This window comes from Chroicocephalus ridibundus, chromosome 17 (assembly GCF_963924245.1).
Source record: "Chroicocephalus ridibundus chromosome 17, bChrRid1.1, whole genome shotgun sequence".
NCBI lineage: Eukaryota > Metazoa > Chordata > Aves > Charadriiformes > Laridae > Chroicocephalus > Chroicocephalus ridibundus.
Genome location: NC_086300.1, coordinates 6,814,900 through 6,832,726, shown reverse-complemented (window position 1 = coordinate 6,832,726; position 17,827 = coordinate 6,814,900). Strand labels below are relative to the sequence as shown.

The window sequence follows — 17,827 nt, the reverse complement described above, 5'->3', positions numbered from 1 at the left end:
GTTTCACGATCGTCGTCTCTGTCGCGACCGGTGCCGGGGACCCGAGAGCGGCGGCGGGGCCTGGGGGAGGCGGCCCAGCGTGCTCGGTGGAGCGAGAGAACCTTCGCTCCGCCGCCCACGCTGGGCCGCCTCCCCCAGGCCCCGCCGCCGCCTCAGGAAGGGAGGCCCTGCGGCTCCTGCTTCAGGAAGGGCGCTGGTGTAAAGCTGTAGCGGTTCTACAGGTTTTCCTGAGAGAAATTAGTAAGTTTTTTTTGCCTGTGAGGGTGCTGCAGGGGTGTCTAGCTTTAAATGAGAAGAGCAGAGCTACCTCTTTTGGTTCTTACAAATTAAACAGCCACTGGCTGAAGAAGCAGAGACTTTCTGTTCGCTTTTTTTTTTTTGTTCATTCCCTGTTCTAAGGCTCTGTTACCTTTTACCAGCTGCAAGAAGGCTTGTCTGCATCTGATATCAGAGCTGCCTCAAGGCCATGGGAGAGATGAGGATGATTAGCCTTCATCCCCAGGCGCTGTGGAGGTGACTGGAAGGGTTTCAGCCCTCCTGTGGAGATATTTTTGAGCAGTGTAAGTTTTTTTCCCTCTGAGGGTGGTGAGCCCCTGGCCCAGGTTGCCCAGAGAAGCTGTGGCTGCCCCATCCCTGGAGGGCTTCAAGGCCAGGTTGGCCGGGGCTTGGAGCAACCTGGGCTGGTGGGAGGTGTCCCTGCCTAGGGCAGGGGGTGGGACTTGATGATTTTTAACGTCCCTTCCCACCCAAACCATTCTGTGATTTGTGATAACTTTGATAGTTTCCCCCCCCCCCATTTAGTCTTTGATGCTCCCCAGTAAGTGATAGTTAAATCTTCAGATTCTAATTTGCCCAAGTAGCATCATTTTTTGCTTTGACATTAAAGGCAGGGGTCAGTTTGGGTAACTCCTGGCCCTTGGCTCCGAGGGCTGGGGGCCATGAAAAATTAATAATTTCAGAAGTAATGATTCCAGAACTGTCAAGAAAGGGCTCTGACATAGTTGCTTATTCCCTCTGGGTTTGGGCTCCTCGTGGCGTACTATATGCTTTTCCCCATGCATAAGGATGACTCCCAGTTGTGGCAGAGCCTGTGTATGATAACCACCGCGAGGGTGCTTGGAGCAGTCTTGCAATTCGCAGTAGCAGGATGCCATATCCCTCACCTTCAGGACAGACTGGCTCCATACAGGTGTCTCTTCTTCATGTAGTTTGGAGAGAACTTCTCAGTCATGAGAGCTCTTTCCTAAGAGAATAGAGCTATAGCGTGTTGTTGCCCGGTTGTGGCACAAAACCAGAGTTAAATGAACATGTCACAGTAGGTCAGTGTCATACATGGTGTGTTATAGTCAGTAGGCTATTCTGCAGGTTACTCTAATACTTTTGGAAATGATTAAAAGTAGAAATAGGAAATGATTAAAAGTGGAAATAGAAAATGCTGGGGGTGGGGATGCTGTCATCAGGTCAGCTCTCACATGGAGGTAGCCAGTTACTACAGGTGTTTTTCAGTGCTTCCTGGAATAGCAGAGCCGTGGTCAGCTCTGAGGGGGGTGTATGGAGAGACTGGAGCTTCAGGGTGGGGGTCATGTTCTGTGTGCTCCTGCACTTGTGCAGCACGTATTACGGTGGCAGAACCTGAGATCTACCCGATCTCTAACATCCCCCAAGTAAAGAATCGTCCTTGTGTTCAAGCAGTAGGAAAACCTCAAGTGAGGAAGGAGTTATGGTGATGACTGGTCACAGCTTTTTCAGCCTTTCTTGATAGTTTATGCTCGCTTAAAGAATGTGAGGTATCTGCTAGTCAAGATACAGAACAACGAGAGAAATTTTTACAAGGCAAGGCAGTGCTTTTCAGAAGTTGAAATAATTTGACAAGTTCTGCTTTTAAAAATCTGAGGGAGTCGTCATTAGGTTATTTTTGCCAGAGTAGTTGAGGTTATCATAAGGTTGCTTTTAGAGGTATTTATGACCTCAACATTTTTATCACAGTGGAAAGAAGATCAAATAAAACTTTTAACAAAATACAGTGGACCTTAATGCTAGTTTTGTGGGTTTTGAATGAGCCGCAATTTCCATTGAAGTTCCATTCTGTAATTATTGTCTGAAGAAGGCGGACGGGACTGAGAGTTTGAGGAGCACACGTGGAACCTGTTACAAGCCTGGATTCAGTACTGAAATCCAGAATAGTCTGCGTTTCTTTTGTGGTTAAGTTATGTGAAATGACTCAATGGTCTCAATCAGCTTACCGGTAGAGGAGTTTGTCACTCTTGAAGCTGTGAAGAATGTCTTGAAAGCACGAACCAAGTGTAAATAATGATGACTGCTGCAGTAAGCAAGCAGTATTCGTGGCGTACAGTAATAGCTCAAAGATGCGAGAAGTCCATTAGTTGTAAGTAACAGGAGCACGTACCGATCTGGCAGAGCGCTTCTGACACCTCTCCAGCAGAAACAGCGTGTTTGAAGTAGCGAGAGCCCCGCGTGTCCGACCCATGGGGCAGAACCCACCTGGCTGGTGAAGGCAAGGCTGGGAGACGGGCGCTGGCTGCCCGACCTCTGCTCTGCCCCTTCTTTGTAGTGACAGGGACACGTACAGCCAAGCTCCGGTTTCTATTGCGGCAATAAAACCCACAAGTAGTTCTCAACGTGAGTACGAATGGAGCGAATGCAAATGTAGCTGTGTTCCTATTTGTGTAAATTGGTGTATCAGTTACTCGATTTGGAGAGTTAACACAAATAGCTGCGTTAATAATTGGTGCAAGAATATGCATAGCCCTTCCTTTGGGTGACCCAATAATGTCAAGACCTACTTCTCGGAATGTGTGCTGTGATTATAGTTACAGCTCAGAGAGCACAGTTGGTTTCACAAAAGGCCTTTTGTTCCTGCCTGGCTTAATTATGGTGATCTACTCTGTGACCGCTGATCAAAAAAAAAAAGCTTTTAACTTGGAGTTTTCGATCTGTTATTCAAAGTTTAGGGCTTGATGCATGCGTGCGAGTCAAGAGCAGTGTGTTACAAGTAGGGAGTTGTAAAGAACTTGAGCCAGGTGGGACTTTGGCAGTGGGAGCTTCAGTCCGGATCCAGAGGTGGGGACAGCTCGTACCCCCCTGGCTGATCTTCAGCCTCATCCCACCAACCCAGCTTCAGCCTGTGTTACTGTTCTTCTCCGTTCAAGGTCTCCCCTTGAAAAGAGGGTCACCTCTTGTGTTGAAGTTCGGTGTCAGGCCGTGGGCAGCGACGCTGGATCACCCGTGTGGGGTCACTCGGGGGTTTCGGGGTGCTAAGCCAGCCAGGTTGCCAGGAGAAGGGCACGCTGAGCTGCACGCCTGCCTGAGGGTGACCCTGGCGGGGGGACCACGGTGTACCTCCTGCGTGGGGAGAGCTCCTCCACCAGGTAGTGGGGGGAAGGATGGCAAGCAGTGCTCCGTCCTCCGGCAGGGACGCGGGATTGATGTGTCAGCTGCAGAAATGCTCCTTTAGTGTGGGAGAGACTGGAGCTTTAAACCCGAGGTAACTGGGCTCAGACCCCATGTGTTTCGCTGTAACATTCGGAGCCAACTTGAGCCAGAAAGCGTAAAACGGGGTTCTCAGCTGTTTCATTCTTCAGAACTTAAACCTGAAGCAACTGGTTGAAAACTTCACCATTAAAAAGTTTCACTTCCCAAACAGTGCTGTTCTATAAATACCCTGTGCAGTGGGATATGACATTTACTCCCACACATGAGACACAGCATGCTTTGTGACTTGCATACTCTGGGCCTTAACCCTTGAGCTGCCTTGGAGTAAACACAAGGCAAGGAACCCACCTCTTCTGCGGGACAGACTCGTGTTGCAGCCCGCGAGCTGCTGCGGGATGCCGTAGACTAAAGGGAAGTAGTATTGCACCCAGAATTATGGCACTTAATGTGGAAAAATTCACTTCTTCAACTCTTTGGATATCACATAGCTAAAGATGTTGCTTTAGGAATAACAGTGCTTTATACACGCTCTTATCGACAGATCTCAGAGCACTTTCCTGCCCAAACCAAAAGAATTACTTAAGGTAGTTTGCTTTAATTTCCAGTTCTGCTACTGATTTATGATCCTTGACAAATTTCGTAGCTCCTTGGTTTCAGTCCCATGTAAAACAGTTGATACTACTTTTCTCTCATTATTTACGTGTTGTGTACATATATATACTGGAAACTCAAACAGTAGGCTCTGTCTTTGTAGAGTGCACAGACTGAAGTGCTCAGGTGCTGATGTTTTATAAATATCCTGCATAAATATATAAATATCCTCTCTCTCCTTATGTGTATCTCAATAGGAGTAGGTTTGTAATATCCCTTTCTCATTGAGGAAGAGATGAAGACACCTAGATGGATAGATTTAAAAATTAATGTGCCGTCTTATCTCATCCTCTTGCATAACATAACTTCAAGCAAGCCCTGTATCACAGCCAGACTTGAACTTGAGCAAGGTTAGCAAAGCAGCCTAGCGCTGCAGCCCTGTCTCGGAGCCCTTAGAAGCCCTTACTTGTATAAGGTTGGCCATGGCTTTCCCTGGTGTTAAAAGACACCAGAAGAGGTCCACAGAAATGAATCCCAACGCTGGAAATAAATAGGCTGGTTTTGTTATCTCACCGGGGTGGGAGATACAGAAACAAACAAATTTAGGCCTTTGTAGAATGGGTCTGATCCTGATCTCGGTTACACAACGTTGATGTAATTCCTTTCAACTGAATGGCATATTCATGGCTTGTGTCGGTGAAAAATAACGAGCAGCCTCAGCGGCTCGCAAAAGTTTTTCATCAGCTCTTTTGAATACCAAGCAGTTCCAATTAATCGGAGTTTGGCCCCTGCAGGGAATATGCTTCTGTACAGCTTCCTCTTATCTTTGCCAAAATATGATCAAATTGCTTGTCTTTCTGAGCAAGTTCTGCTTTTTGGCTCTGGTCTATCATCAGGAAACACATGTCAGCATTTTAACAGCTGCGTGTCCTGTTCAGAACGAGCTCTCGCTCTGAGTTGGGTGTGTACGGAGCAGGGCTAGGGGTAGCTATCGTTTGCTCGTTTATGGTTAGGAATATCGAGTAAACATTGATTTTTTGCCTCTCCGCCGTGGAGGTCATCTGAGGATTTCAGCACTTCACCAACCGACTTCCGTGAAGCTGAATCTTCATCAGATTCTCTGCAGAGGCACCAGCGCTAGTGTATAAAAAGGGGAAATGAGCGCTGGAAAGATAAAGCCAAGATTATTAAAAGCAGCCTCTGGTTTTGGGCCTCGGCTGCTCAGTTCAAAGAAATTTGAGCGTTCTTTTTCTTGTAGATTACAGGATTTCTCTTGTAACGATGACTCCTTTTGGGGCAGGGGGCTTAAAGGGTTTCCAGACTCAGCTCCCTAAAAATCACTTTTCTGAGAGTCACAGGTTGCATCAGAAGCAGAGTTGCCACCCACATAAACCTTACAGCATCGCAGATCATAAAGGCCATATTAGAAAATAAGCACAAAATCTTCGTCAGGATATTACAATATCCATGTGGGGTTTTTTTTTTTTAAGCCTCGGCTCTGAGAGTTGAGCAGTAAATGAAAAATTCAAATCTTGCTTTCTTAAAAAGAATTCTTTATATATACGTTGGAGAGCTCAAGCTCATGGATTCTAAGAAGTTGAGAGGTTGACGGTACTACTCTGAGTGAATACTCCTTGCTTTAACTGGTAACTCCTTAGCCCAAAATGAGCAACAGCTTCCTCCGGGGGAGCTGGCTCTAATTCAACTCATTGTAGCCATTTGTCAGAAATACTTACCAGCTACAACTTTTATTCGTTAGCACTTAGATCTACATATCCAGTGCTTTTTTGCGGGGAGAAATTGTGCTGGATTTCTGGACTAGCTTCTAGAGGGACTTTGTCTTCCCCGATGTGAGGAGATGAGTACCCGAGGAGCGAGCGGAGACGCCCGTCCCTGGCAGCTAACGCAGATCAGGACTGAAGCAGTTTGGGAGAAGGAGGAGCCAGAGCCAATATTCGCTCTGCAGGTTTTGCTTTGTGTATAAAGAGGACTTTGTTCTTAGATAGCCAGTCTTGTCACATCCCGCTGTAATTTCACTACATGACACAATGCAGGTAAAATGCTAGTAAGTATTATTAGATCCCTGGCGGTTTATGTTATATGCTCCCAAGCTAAGAAGCGGCAGGCAGAATCCAAGAGCCACGTTGACTTGCTGGGTTTCTGAGCAGTGGCGGGCAGGTCATTCCAAAATAATACGTGGCTTGTTGCAAGCATGACGCCTGGCAAAAAGAATTTGGCTTTACTGTTCAGCCAAGCGACCTGGTGGCTTACCTTTCACTGCCGCGTTGCAGCAGCACTTCGCAGTGCTCCTCACGCTTGAAAGCCTTGATTTTATTCCAGTACATCTGCTGGTGTGCTCTTTCCACAGGAGAACGCACGTAGACACAAGGCATTCTGGGTACGAGCGCCTTCATTTACAAGAATTAATCTAGTTAGCAATTTTTGAAGTCCATAGGATTGGCCAAAATTAGACAAAACCTGATTGGCTTAATCGTGTTTCAAAGTTTCCTCCTCCCCAAATTCCAATGCTTTATAAATGACCGACACCAAGCTGGGTGGGAGCGTTGACCTGCTGGAGGGCAGGATGGCTGCACAGAGGGGTCTGGACAGGCCGGATCGATGGGCCAAGGCCAACGGTGTGAGGGTCAACAAGGCCAAGTGCCGGGTCCTGCACTTGGGTCACACCAACCCCATGAACGCCACAGGCTGGGGCAGAGCGGCTGGAGAGCTGCCGGCGGAAAAGGACCTGGGGGTGTTGGTCGACAGCGGCTGAATATGAGCCCACAGTGTGCCCAGGTGGCCAAGAAGCCACCAGCATCCCGGCCTGTTTCAGGAACAGTGTGGCCAGCAGGACTGGGGCAGTGACTGTCCCCCTGTACTCAGCACTGGTGAGGCCCCACCTTGAGTGCTGTGTCCACTTTTGGGCCCCTCACCACAAAAAAAGACATTGAGGGGCTGGAGTGTGTCCGGAGAAGGGCGACGGAGCTGGTGAGGGGTCTGGAGCACGAGTCTTGTGAGGAGCGGCTGAGGGAGCTGGGGGTGTTCAGCCTGGAGAAGAGGAGGCTGAGGGGAGACCTCGCTCTCTACAGCTCCCTGAAAGGAGGGGGTAGCCAGGGGGGGTCGGTCTCTTCTCCCAAGGAACAGGCGATGGGATGAGAGGAGACAGCCTCAAGTTGCGCCAGGGGAGGTTTAGGATGGATATTAGGAGAAATTTCTTCACTGAAAGGATTGTCAAGCATTGGAAGAGGCTGCCCAGGGAAGTGGTGGTGTCGCCATCCCTGGAGGTATCTAAAAGCCGGGCAGACGTGGTGCTGAGGGACATGGGTCCGTGGTGGGTTGGGCAGTGTTGGGTTGGTGGTGGGACTCGATGATCTTAAAGGTCTCTTCCAACCTCCACCATTCTATGATTTTCGTGTCCATTACCCTCTCTCCTCAGTACATAGGGTGGGTAGGAAGGTACACAACGTCGCATCTGTACTCCTGCATCTCAGACAAGGTTTTGTCGGCACACTGGGACTGATCTCTGCTGGGCAGTGAGGCCAAATGAGGCTGAACAAATGATGCCCTTTAGCAAGGGTGGGGGTGTGAAGGGTTGGTGTGTTAGCTGGAGCAGAGCCTCGGCCGAGGGGCAGGGGGAGGCTGAGGTGGGCAGCACGGTTGGGTGAGTGGGAGATCACAGAATCAGAATCATCCAGGTTGGAAGGGACCTTTAAGATCATGGAGTCCAACCATCAACACAGCACTGCCAAACCCACCACTCACCCGTGTCCCTCAGCACCATGTGTGCCCGGCTTTTAGATACCTCCAGGGATGGCGACTCCACCACTGCCCTGGGCAGCCTCTTCCAATGCTTGAAGAAATTTTTCCTAATATCCATCCAGAACCTCCGCTGGTGCAACTTGAGGCCATTTCCTCTTGTCCTATCGCCTGTTCCCTGGGAGAAGAGACCAACCCCCCCTGGCTACCCCCTCCTTTCAGGGAGCTGTAGAGAGCGAGAAGGTCTCCCCTCAGCCTCCTTTTCTCCAGAAAGACCCGGGCAGGGTCTGGCAGGCAGGGCAGGGGGTGCTGCAATGGGCGGTGTTTTCGGGTGCCATGACTAGAGGACACCATTCCTCTTCTCTCGTCCTGCACAGCAGCGTGTTTCCCTGGCAGGCTGAGCGCAGCCGTCACCTTCGGGTCCTGCCTTGGTGAAGAACACGGGCTCTCTCCCGGTCCAGGGGCTTGGAAGCGTTTCTGCTCCCAGCGCTGCAGATGTAGCCTTTGGAACAAACTCAAACGGACAAATTTGAGTCCGCAGCTCTGCAATCGCTCTTGAATGCCATAATTTGGAATCTTGTTACAAAACATCCTGAGGTCCATGTCGGCGAGGCGTTCAGGATTCCCCCTGCCCCTGCGCAGTCCCAAACCATGTCGGGAAGAGCTGCTCCGGGTTCTTGCGAGGCTGAAACATTCGGAGCCATCACACCCACTAACGGTGGGTAGCGTGGACACGCCGCCTGTGAGAGGAACATGTCCAGAGCTGCGGTGGGAGAGCAGAGGAAGCCCTGGGAGCACCGGGATGGGCAGCCCTCGAGGAGGCTCAGCTGTCGGCGGCTGCTGCTGAGCAGCCTCCCTTCTGGAATGTCCCCTTTCATCCCAGCCCCTGTCCTCCACTTGAACCTTCAGAAATCCCGAGCAGTCGATAAGTTCTCTCCTCTTACAGGCATTCAGATGGTCTGAATTAAAAACCAGCAGCTGCTGCCTGCTGTGTTGCACTTCCACCCCGTTTCTGCAAAGCGGCCGTCCCCCTGCCTGGCAAGAAGGTCACCACAGCTCCATGTCTGCTCAGCTCCCAGCTCCCAGCTCCACCAGGAGCGGCGGCAGTGATGGGGAGCCGCCATGCTGCCTATCCTCTTAATGGATTTCTTTATCTGCTTTATCACCAACACCTTTGCTGCACCCTCAGCAAGTTTGCCAACGACACCAAGCTGAGTGGTGCAGTGGACGTGCCTGAGGGATGGGATGCCATCCAGAGGGACCTGGACAGGCTGGAGAAAGGGGCCCGTGTGAACCTCATGAGGTTCAACAAGGCCAAGTGCAGGGTCCTACACCTGGGTCGGGGCAATCCCAGGCACAAATCCAGGCTGGGCGGAGAATGGCTGGAGAGCAGCCCCGAGGAGAAGGACTTGGGGGTGTTGGTGGGTGAGAAGCTCAACACGCCCCGGCAATGTGCGCTGGCAGCCCAGAAACCCCCCGCAGCCTGGGCTGCATCCCCAGCAGCGTGGGCAGCAGGGCGAGGGGGGGATTCTGCCCCTCTGCTCCCCTCGGGGGAGACCCCCCTGCAGCGCTGCCTCCAGCTCTGGGGCACCAACAGCAGAAGGACACGGAGCTGTTGGAGCGGGGCCAGAGGAGGCCCCGGAGATGCTGGGAGGGCTGGAGCCCCTCTGCTGTGGGGACAGGCTGAGAGAGCTGGGGGGGTTCAGCCTGGGGAAGAGAAGGCTCTGGGGAGACCTTGGAGCCCCTTCCAGTCCCTAAAGGGGCTCCAGGAAAGCTGGGGAGGGACTTTTTACGAGGGTGTGTAGTGATAGGATGAGGTGGAACAGTTTTAAACTGGAAGAGGGGAGATTTAGATGAGATCTGAGGAAGAAATTCTTTGCTGTGAGGGGGGTGAGCCCCTGGCCCAGGTTGCCCAGAGAAGCTGTGGCTGCCCCATCCCTGGAGGGGTTCAAGGCCAGGTTGGACAGGGCTTGGAGCAACCTGGGCTGGTGGGAGGTGTCCCTGCCCAGGGCAGGGGGGTTGGACTAAATGGCCTTTAAACGTCCCTTCCAACCCAAACTCCTCTGTGATTTTGTGATTCTTTACTTGGCTGCTACATCCCGCTCCCCCACCCAGGTTCTTGCACCGCTCCAGGCTGTCATCCTGCCCAGGCACCTCTGCCACCCACCCTGGGAACTCCACCAGCTCCTTTCAGCGCTGCTGTAGTGCAAAGTAACAAAATGACCACGTGCAATTCTAATGGGAGTTACTAATTTTCTGAGATTGGAAATATGATAAAATGTTAGAAATATTCACATATTTTCTCCTATTTCGCATACGTGGTGGGAACAGCTACCGAGAGACCGAAAGGCAAAAAAGCAAACACCATCAACCACAGCCCAGCTAGAGGCGTCTCACCTCCAGTGCTTTATCCAGTTGTGACTCTGGGTGTCCTTCTCCTCTCCTGATGTCCCCAGGCCCCCACCCAGCTCCTCAGCCCAGTGCTACCTCCATCGGCATCTGCGTTCTCCTCCACAACTCTGAGGGTCTCCTACTTTCAAAGTCTTACTCCGTTCTTCCATGCATCCATGCATCCATCCATCCATCCATCCATCCATCCATCCATCCATCCATCCATCCATCCATCCATCCCTCTGTCCCTCCCTCCCTCCCTTTATTTCCCAGTGAAAACCCTGCCCGTAAGACAAGATAACCCTCACAAACCCCAGAGCTTTAACCCCCCTTTGTGATACCTTTCATTTTTAAATCCCCAGGAGAAGGATGATCTTGGTGGAGGGAGCCCAGCTTGGCACAGTCCTCGTCCCTACTGCCACCTGTGAGGAGAGATGGAGAGAAACACCTCCAGGGTTCCTTCCCATGGCTTGTCCCCAGGGGAGAGCCGGCACGACTGCGGGTGAGCAACCGCGGCCCAGAGCTGGGCATCAAACACGGTACGGGCATGGCCAAAGTCATCTCTACAGGCCAGGACAAGAAGACGACATTCCTCCTCCTGAGAGAAAAAGACCTAGAAAGGAGAAAGATTTCTTTCACCAGACTTGACTGCTAGGTAGGGGGGTCGCTGGCTAAATATTTACGGACGGATCAATCAGGGTTTGTTGTAGGCAGGCAAACCGCAGCTAATATTAGGACCTGGCAAAACATGCAAAAACCGACACCCGGAGTTATCTTTGCTTTCCTGACACGGAAAGTGCCCTGTACAAAATAAACCGGGGGCGCGCAGGCACCGTTTATCTGCGCTGATAAACGCAGGGCTTGTGGTTTTGCTCTCTTTGGCTTCCCTGCCAGTAAATGGGATTTCTTCAACGCGCCCGCAGGAGGAAACAGGCAGCGCCTCTTGCCTCCGCTCTTCGCTCCAGCCTTGGAAATTCTGGTAGTAACGATTGGGCAGAATCCTGGTTAGACAGACCACAGGATGGAGCAAGGGCAGAACACAAAGGTCTTCACACAATTCCCACAACCTTCTTCCTAAAAGCAGGAGCGCTCCAGCAAAAGCAGCTGGCTCGGTCTTTGCTTACGAAATTAATTACGATAAATCAAAAGTGTCAGGGGCTGGAATTTCTAATCAAATTAAACCAGACTGTTAAAAAAAAAATACATAAATGGGTTAAAAATTCAGTCAGACATTTGGTATTAATCTTACAGAAAAATGCATGCGATGCTTTACAGTGAGTTATGTATTAATCTATTGCAAAATAACGACAGCCCTGAATGCACGCTGTAGGACAGAGGTCTTGTCTTCAGGTGCGCTCCATCCACTAGATAAAATGAGAATTCACCCTGGCCAAATGACGAAGGCGGCACCAAGCCCTGTCCCCGTGCTCCCCCTCCAGCTCTGCCTGCCCCACACCGGGGATCCTGCAGCCTGCGCCCTGCGTGGGGCATGGTGAGAGCAGCGACACCCCCCAACGCCTCCTGCTCCTGCCTTCAGACCGGTCGCCCGCATTCTGCCTCGCTGCCCCTGCCCGGGGAGGGAGCGGGCGCAGGCTGAGGTGCGGCTGGCTGTCCCCGGCGGGGACGAGCACCGTCCGGCACCGTGAGTCCCCGAGCAGCAGAGGCAGCTCTGCCCCACTGCAGCCAGGCAGTTCCCCACCTCACACGCTCCCAGCTTCTGCGGGAGCCAGGGCTTCTCCCTCTGCTGTCTCCCATATATCCCATATATCGTCCTGGAAACATTCCAGACCAGGTTGGATGGGGCTCTCGGCAATCTTATATGGTTAAAGATGTCCCTGCTCATGGCAGTGGGGTTGGACTAGATCATAGAATCACAAACTGGTTTGGGTGGGAAGGGACCTTAAAGCCCACCCAGTGCCAACCCCTGCCCTGGGCAGGGACACCTCCCACCAGCCCAGGTTGCTCCAAGCCCCGTCCAACCTGGCCTTGAACCCCTCCAGGGATGGGGCAGCCACAGCTTCTCTGGGCAACCTGGGCCAGGGGCTCACCACCCTCAGAGGGAAGAATTTCTTCCTAATCTCTAACCTAAATCTCCCCTCTTCCAGCTTAAAACCCTTCCCCCTCGTCCCATGGCTCCCCTCCCTGCTCCAGAGTCCCTCCCCAGCTTTCCTGGAGCCCCTTTAGGGACTGGAAGGGGCTCCAAGGTCTCCCCGGAGCCTTCTCTTCCCCAGGCTGAACCCCCCCAGCTCTCTCAGCCTGTCCCCACAGCAGAGGGGCTCCAGCCCTCCCAGCATCTCCGGGGCCTCCTCTGGCCCCGCTCCAACAGCTCCGTGTCCTTCTGCTGTTGGTGCCCCAGAGCTGGAGGCAGCGCTGCAGGGGGGTCTCCCCCGAGGGGAGCAGAGGGGCAGAATCCCCCCCTCGCCCTGCTGCCCACGCTGCTGGGGATGCAGCCCAGGCTGCGGGGGGTTTCTGGGCTGCCAGCGCACGTTGCCGGGGCGTGTTGAGCTTCTCACCCACCAACACCCCCAAGTCCTTCTCCTCGGGGCTGCTCTCCATCCCTCCATCCCCAGCCTGTGCCGGTACCAGGGGTTGCCCTGACCCAGGCGCAGGACCCTGCGCTTGGCCTTGTTGAACTTCATGAGGTTCACACAGGCCCACAGATGACCTTTAAAGGTCCCTTCCAACCCAAACCATTCTATGATTCTATGATATAGGCTGAGCATGTTTCAGCACGATCAATACCCGCGAGGCGGGTGCAATGTCTCAGCCTTTGCAAACCTTTTCATTTCCTCCGCTTGCTCTTTGGAGCGCTGCTCAACGCGCGCCCAACCGTTCTTTCATTGATGTCAATGGTGCAGGTTAGAGTTGGTGGTGAGGTCAAAATGCGCTCGCTGCAGGATTGCACCAGAGAGGTGGTTCCGTGACCTGTCGTGTTTTCCAGAGGAAGCTCGGGGCTGGTCCTGGCTGCGGAGAACAGCCGAAAGGGTTAAAGCCGCAGCATTCCAGCCCCTGCCGAACACCCGGCCTCTGGACTTCAACCAAAGCAGTGGTTGTTGGTTTCCCACAGCGCGCGCACACGGATGAAGTCGCACATCGCTGTCTGGCGCTGGGTTTTGCAAAGCCGAGGTGCTGGTGTTGCTGGAACACGCTATTCGCTCGAGGAATCCGGGAGCAAGAGCAACAAAAAAAGAAAACGGCTTTGAAAAACACACCAAGAAACCCCGTGGTGAATCTGCTGGATCTCCAGACAAACAGATTCGCACTCTTCAGAGGACGCTGGGGCTCAACCAACCCATTCCCACACTGTTTCTGTTGTCCTAAACCCGTGTCCTTCTGGTTAGACTAACCTCTCCTCTCCGGGGGGTTCTTTTGTTATAAAAACGGTTCCCCGTAGGGCCATCTGTCATCCCGAGGCCGTCTGAAATAAAGTGAGGAATGAGTCAGCTCATCCTGCGACGAACCAGAAGCCTTCGAGTAGTCCCAGACATTTGGTGTTACCACACGGTTTTCTTTCTCTGGGAGTCCTTTATCCGAGATGGATATTTGAAAAGAGGGTGAAGCCCTCCCAGCAAACATCGCTGGTCTGTCGCGCGGGGAAGTGAGGGAGCGCTGCTCGATTAAATTCTCTCAATCTCAGTGAAAGTGCCCAGGATTTATCCGCGCAGTCCTCCAGGCAAAGTTTGGGAGCCGCATTTGATTCATTCCTGTTATAAGCTGGATTTATGAAGATTGAAGCTGAGCTTTAGGGAACCTCTCTGGACATCACCATAACTTCAAATTTTCCACCCAGTCCTTTGCCGTGTTTGATGCGACGTATCTGCTGCTGCAAAATCCGGGCAAAGAGGGGAAGGGAAACTCCTGCTGGGCTCTGGCTGATGGAGCCGGTCCTTGTCGGCCAGATGGATACATTTCTGTTGATCAAATCGGAAGGAAGTTTTGGAGGAAAAGGAAACGGAGTCAACAAGAGCTTTCCGGGCAGCGGCATCCACGTGGCCCGAGCTCCCTCCTCGGCTCCGTCCGCATCCCCGTCCCTGCACTGTTTGGGTCCGGAAAGGCAGGTTGTTCTTGCAGGTGTGCTCAGGACCATGAAAGAGGACAAGGTGTGTTTGGTGATCAACTTCTGTTACTGTCAGATGCTTCGGACAGCTTGAGCCTCCCCCGCGAATATCATCAGGAGGGACCTATCCGGACCTGGCCCCAGGGTTATTGGAACGGGGGCGCTGGTCTCCTGCCGCCACTGCAAAAAACAAACTGGGAAGGGTTCAGAAAGACTTGGAGACGGGGCAAACCCACCTAACAGGCCAAAGCAATGCTATATTGAGTTGGTTTAACTAAAAAAAAGATTAAGGACTGACTCAATCGCAGTTTCCAATGAATATTCAGATGTCAGAGGGTATTTGTTTTAAGAAATAAAAGAATAACAAGTGCCAACAGCCAGGAGGAGAAAGGAGGCAATTTCAGGCTAGCACGAAGAGCAGGAAAGGCTTGTTGGATCCCCTTCAACAGTTCTCCATCAGTGAAGTCCTGAAGTCAAACCAAGTGTCTAAGCTGCAGGCTTGGCCATCTCCCGCAGCAACTCCTGCGTTAAAATACGTGACTCTTGCCACAACATGGAATTGCAGCGCAAGATAAACCAAGGGTTACGTCCCATCCCTGCCCCGTGCCGTGTTACGCTGTAAATGATTTGACTCGGAGACAAACTCTTTGTTTTGGCTCGTGTAACACCAGATGCGAAAAGAGCCCTATTCATTGATGGGATCCCAAGATACCCTTGCAACAGACGTCGCGGGGAAAAGTTGTTGCTCTGCCAAGTTTAGATGGGAGCCTGGTTCTGTTCTCCGTATACGCGGGCTTAGGCATGTCTTAGCTGATCAAAGAATTATTATAGATAAGAGCAACAACTCTCGTATGAGATAGAAAGCAGCTTCTGCCCTGTGAAGGTAAGAAATAGGTTCTTCTCTAACATAAATGCACAAGTTTAAAAAGTCACTTCTGAAAATAAAATAGAAACCGGTGTCTGTCTTAGGAAAAACAGGTCTAAGGAGAATATAAAGCATCTTTCATCCCCTCCTGCCCACAGGATGCTCATTCTGATGTACTTGAAGGAGGTAGAATGTACTTTGAAAAAGGTAAAATATATTTCGAAGGTAGAATCTCTCATGAGTCTCCCCCCTGCCATATGCGTGCTCGGACTTCTGGCTAAAGGAGCCTGAGCTGGCAGCCAGGCCAGGGCTGCGTCAGCTGGGGCCCCGCACGTTCTCCCCCGTTCCTCGGGTCGGGCGGAAAGCAGCGTGTCTCTGCCCGCTTCACCAAAGGCTATTGGCTATTTAAAAAAAATCCCAAGATGACTTTTGCCAGTGATGCCATTTTTAGGACTGATCCCTTTGCTCCTGGGCTTTGGGAACAGCGTCTCTGTCACCTGCTCTGTATTTATCCAGTTAAAAGTGCAGACCGAAACCCAAACTGCCGAGTCCCCCGTGCCCGTGCGAACGAGCGACAGCCAGCGGGGTGTATTCTCTTGCCCGATGCAAATGCAGCGTCGCTCACCTGGATTCGTTCGGTCCACGAGCTGCTCTGGGAGACGGACACTCGAATCGTCCATCCCCACACGCACGAGGACTTGTTCCAAGGTTGCCTCGAGTGTTTCTCAGAGAACTGTAGAGGATTTGCCTTGCAGGGAAAGCGCAAGGGAGCTTTGGGCAGGATGGTGCTGGAAAGAGCTCCTGAGCTGTGCTGTCTCCAGCTCTCAGCCACAGGTCTGCTGGAGCAGGCAGGGTTAAGTCAACCCTTGCAGGGGTCAATTCGTGGCCTGGATATTGAGTTTCTGGACACTGCGGTGGCTCCGGGCTGGGGCAGAGAGCGGGTGAACGATGGCAGATGGCTGGCCAGGCCATCCGTCCTTGTGCTGACACTTCACGTCTCGCGCAGGTTCTGCCCGGAGAGGCTGTGGAGTCTCCTTCTCTGGAGATGTTCAAAATCCGCCTGGATGTATTCCTGTCCAACCTCCTCTGGATGACCCTGCTCTGGCAGGGGGTTGGACAGGATGATCTGGAACCAGCACTGGCCCAGGTTGCCCAGAGAAGCTGTGGCTGCCCCAGCCCTGGAGGGGTTCAAGGCCAGGTTGGCCGGGGCTTGGAGCAACCTGGGCTGGTGGGAGGTGTCCCTGCCCAGGGCAGGGGGTGGCACTGGGTGGGCTTTAAGGTCCCTTCCCACCCAAACCATTCTGTGATTCTATGAGGACAAACCCATGCAACACCCCCGGGGAACCGCGGGCAGAGGCGGATGGGAGGTTGCGCCCCAGTTCATGTTCTTGACCGCTAAAAATAAAATGTTCTATTAATGAGGCGGAACGAAGATCCATCTGGCAAAGCACCTTGTCACCAACGGGTGTCGGAGCAAGGGCTCTCTGGAAGTGCCTTCTGGAGTTGAGGGATGGGTTTGCTACAGCCGCTCTACGTGGAACCTCTCCTCCAGCTGTGCCACAGGGAGAGCCCAAGGCAGCCAACAGGGTGGATGGGAAGGTGCCCCAGGTCGGGCCCTTTCCCAGCAAACCCTCCTGGTTTCCAGCAATTTGCAGCTTTGGGACATTCTGAACTGGATGTTGTCTCTGGACTGGAGCTTATCGCCCTTCCGTGGGAGTTCCCACTTTTGGGGACGAGCGCCCAGGAGGGACCGCAAGGTCTCTGTGACCCCGGCGGAGCGTTCTCCAGCGTCACTGCACACACCAGCCGCTCTCGGGCCTTCCCTCTCTGCAGGAATTAGCAATGCTGCAGAGAGCAATTATTAAATGACTATTAGATATATACACAAATACTAAGAATATACTGTTTAATATTATTAAATATCAATAATATGAAATAGACGGTTGTTAACTATAATTATCGAACAGCACTTGCGTGTTTTCACTGAGGCAGCGGGGTCACCCAGCTCCGCCAGCAGCGCCGGGAGGGACGGCCAGGCTGGTCACGGTCACGCCGCCTGCCCCTTCCTGGCGTCGGTGTGCGCCTGAAAAACAAGCAAACCCAACCAGCGCTCAGGTCTCCTCCAAAAACAATTACATCATGTTGAAGCCATCAAGCATGTGATTTCCCAGCCCTGAAACTGAAAGGAGCCTCTCACCAGGAGAGGGAGCGGAGCCGCGCGAGGGCCAGCTGGGATTCAGGAGGAAGGGCTTTATCCGCTCGCTGAGATGTTCGGAGACGGGACCTCCGACGCGCCATGCAGGAGGACAGGCTGCAGCCCTCAGAGGGGGAAGACACCTCAAACTTGCCATCCGTCTTTGGATTTTGAGCCTGTTTCCTGGGAAATCGGCTTATTTCTCTCGGAGCTGTGAAAGTATCCATGCGTGTTTCCAAAGAGGGAGGTTGGGTGGGAGCAGAGCGGGTGCTCCTGCCTGGTTTTAGCGTGTTAAGGCCGGGGGGGTGGCAAGGACGTCTCGGCTTGCTGAACCCTGTACACCATATTGCACCTACCGCCCGGCTCCTGTGGCCGTACGGGACAAACGGTGCCCACGGCAGCAGGACGAAGCTCCCCTGCTCCTCCCTGCCTCGTCCCCTTTTCCTGCAGCCTCGTGATTAGGGGGAGGGAAGCGCAGGGGGGAGCAGAGCAGCTCCGCTCGGGCGTTGAGAGCCTGACT

At 52.6% G+C, this 17,827-nt stretch overlaps 1 long non-coding RNA gene across 1 annotated transcript; it reads left to right on the top strand.

The window, feature by feature from the left end:
- Window positions 1–124: 124 nt before the first annotated feature.
- LOC134524611 (uncharacterized) lies at window positions 125–16,923 on the top strand. Its single transcript, XR_010073607.1, has 3 exons — window positions 125–240; window positions 10,554–10,693; window positions 13,133–16,923. It is a non-coding gene; the product is annotated as an uncharacterized LOC134524611 (long non-coding RNA).
- Window positions 16,924–17,827: the final 904 nt, after the last annotated feature.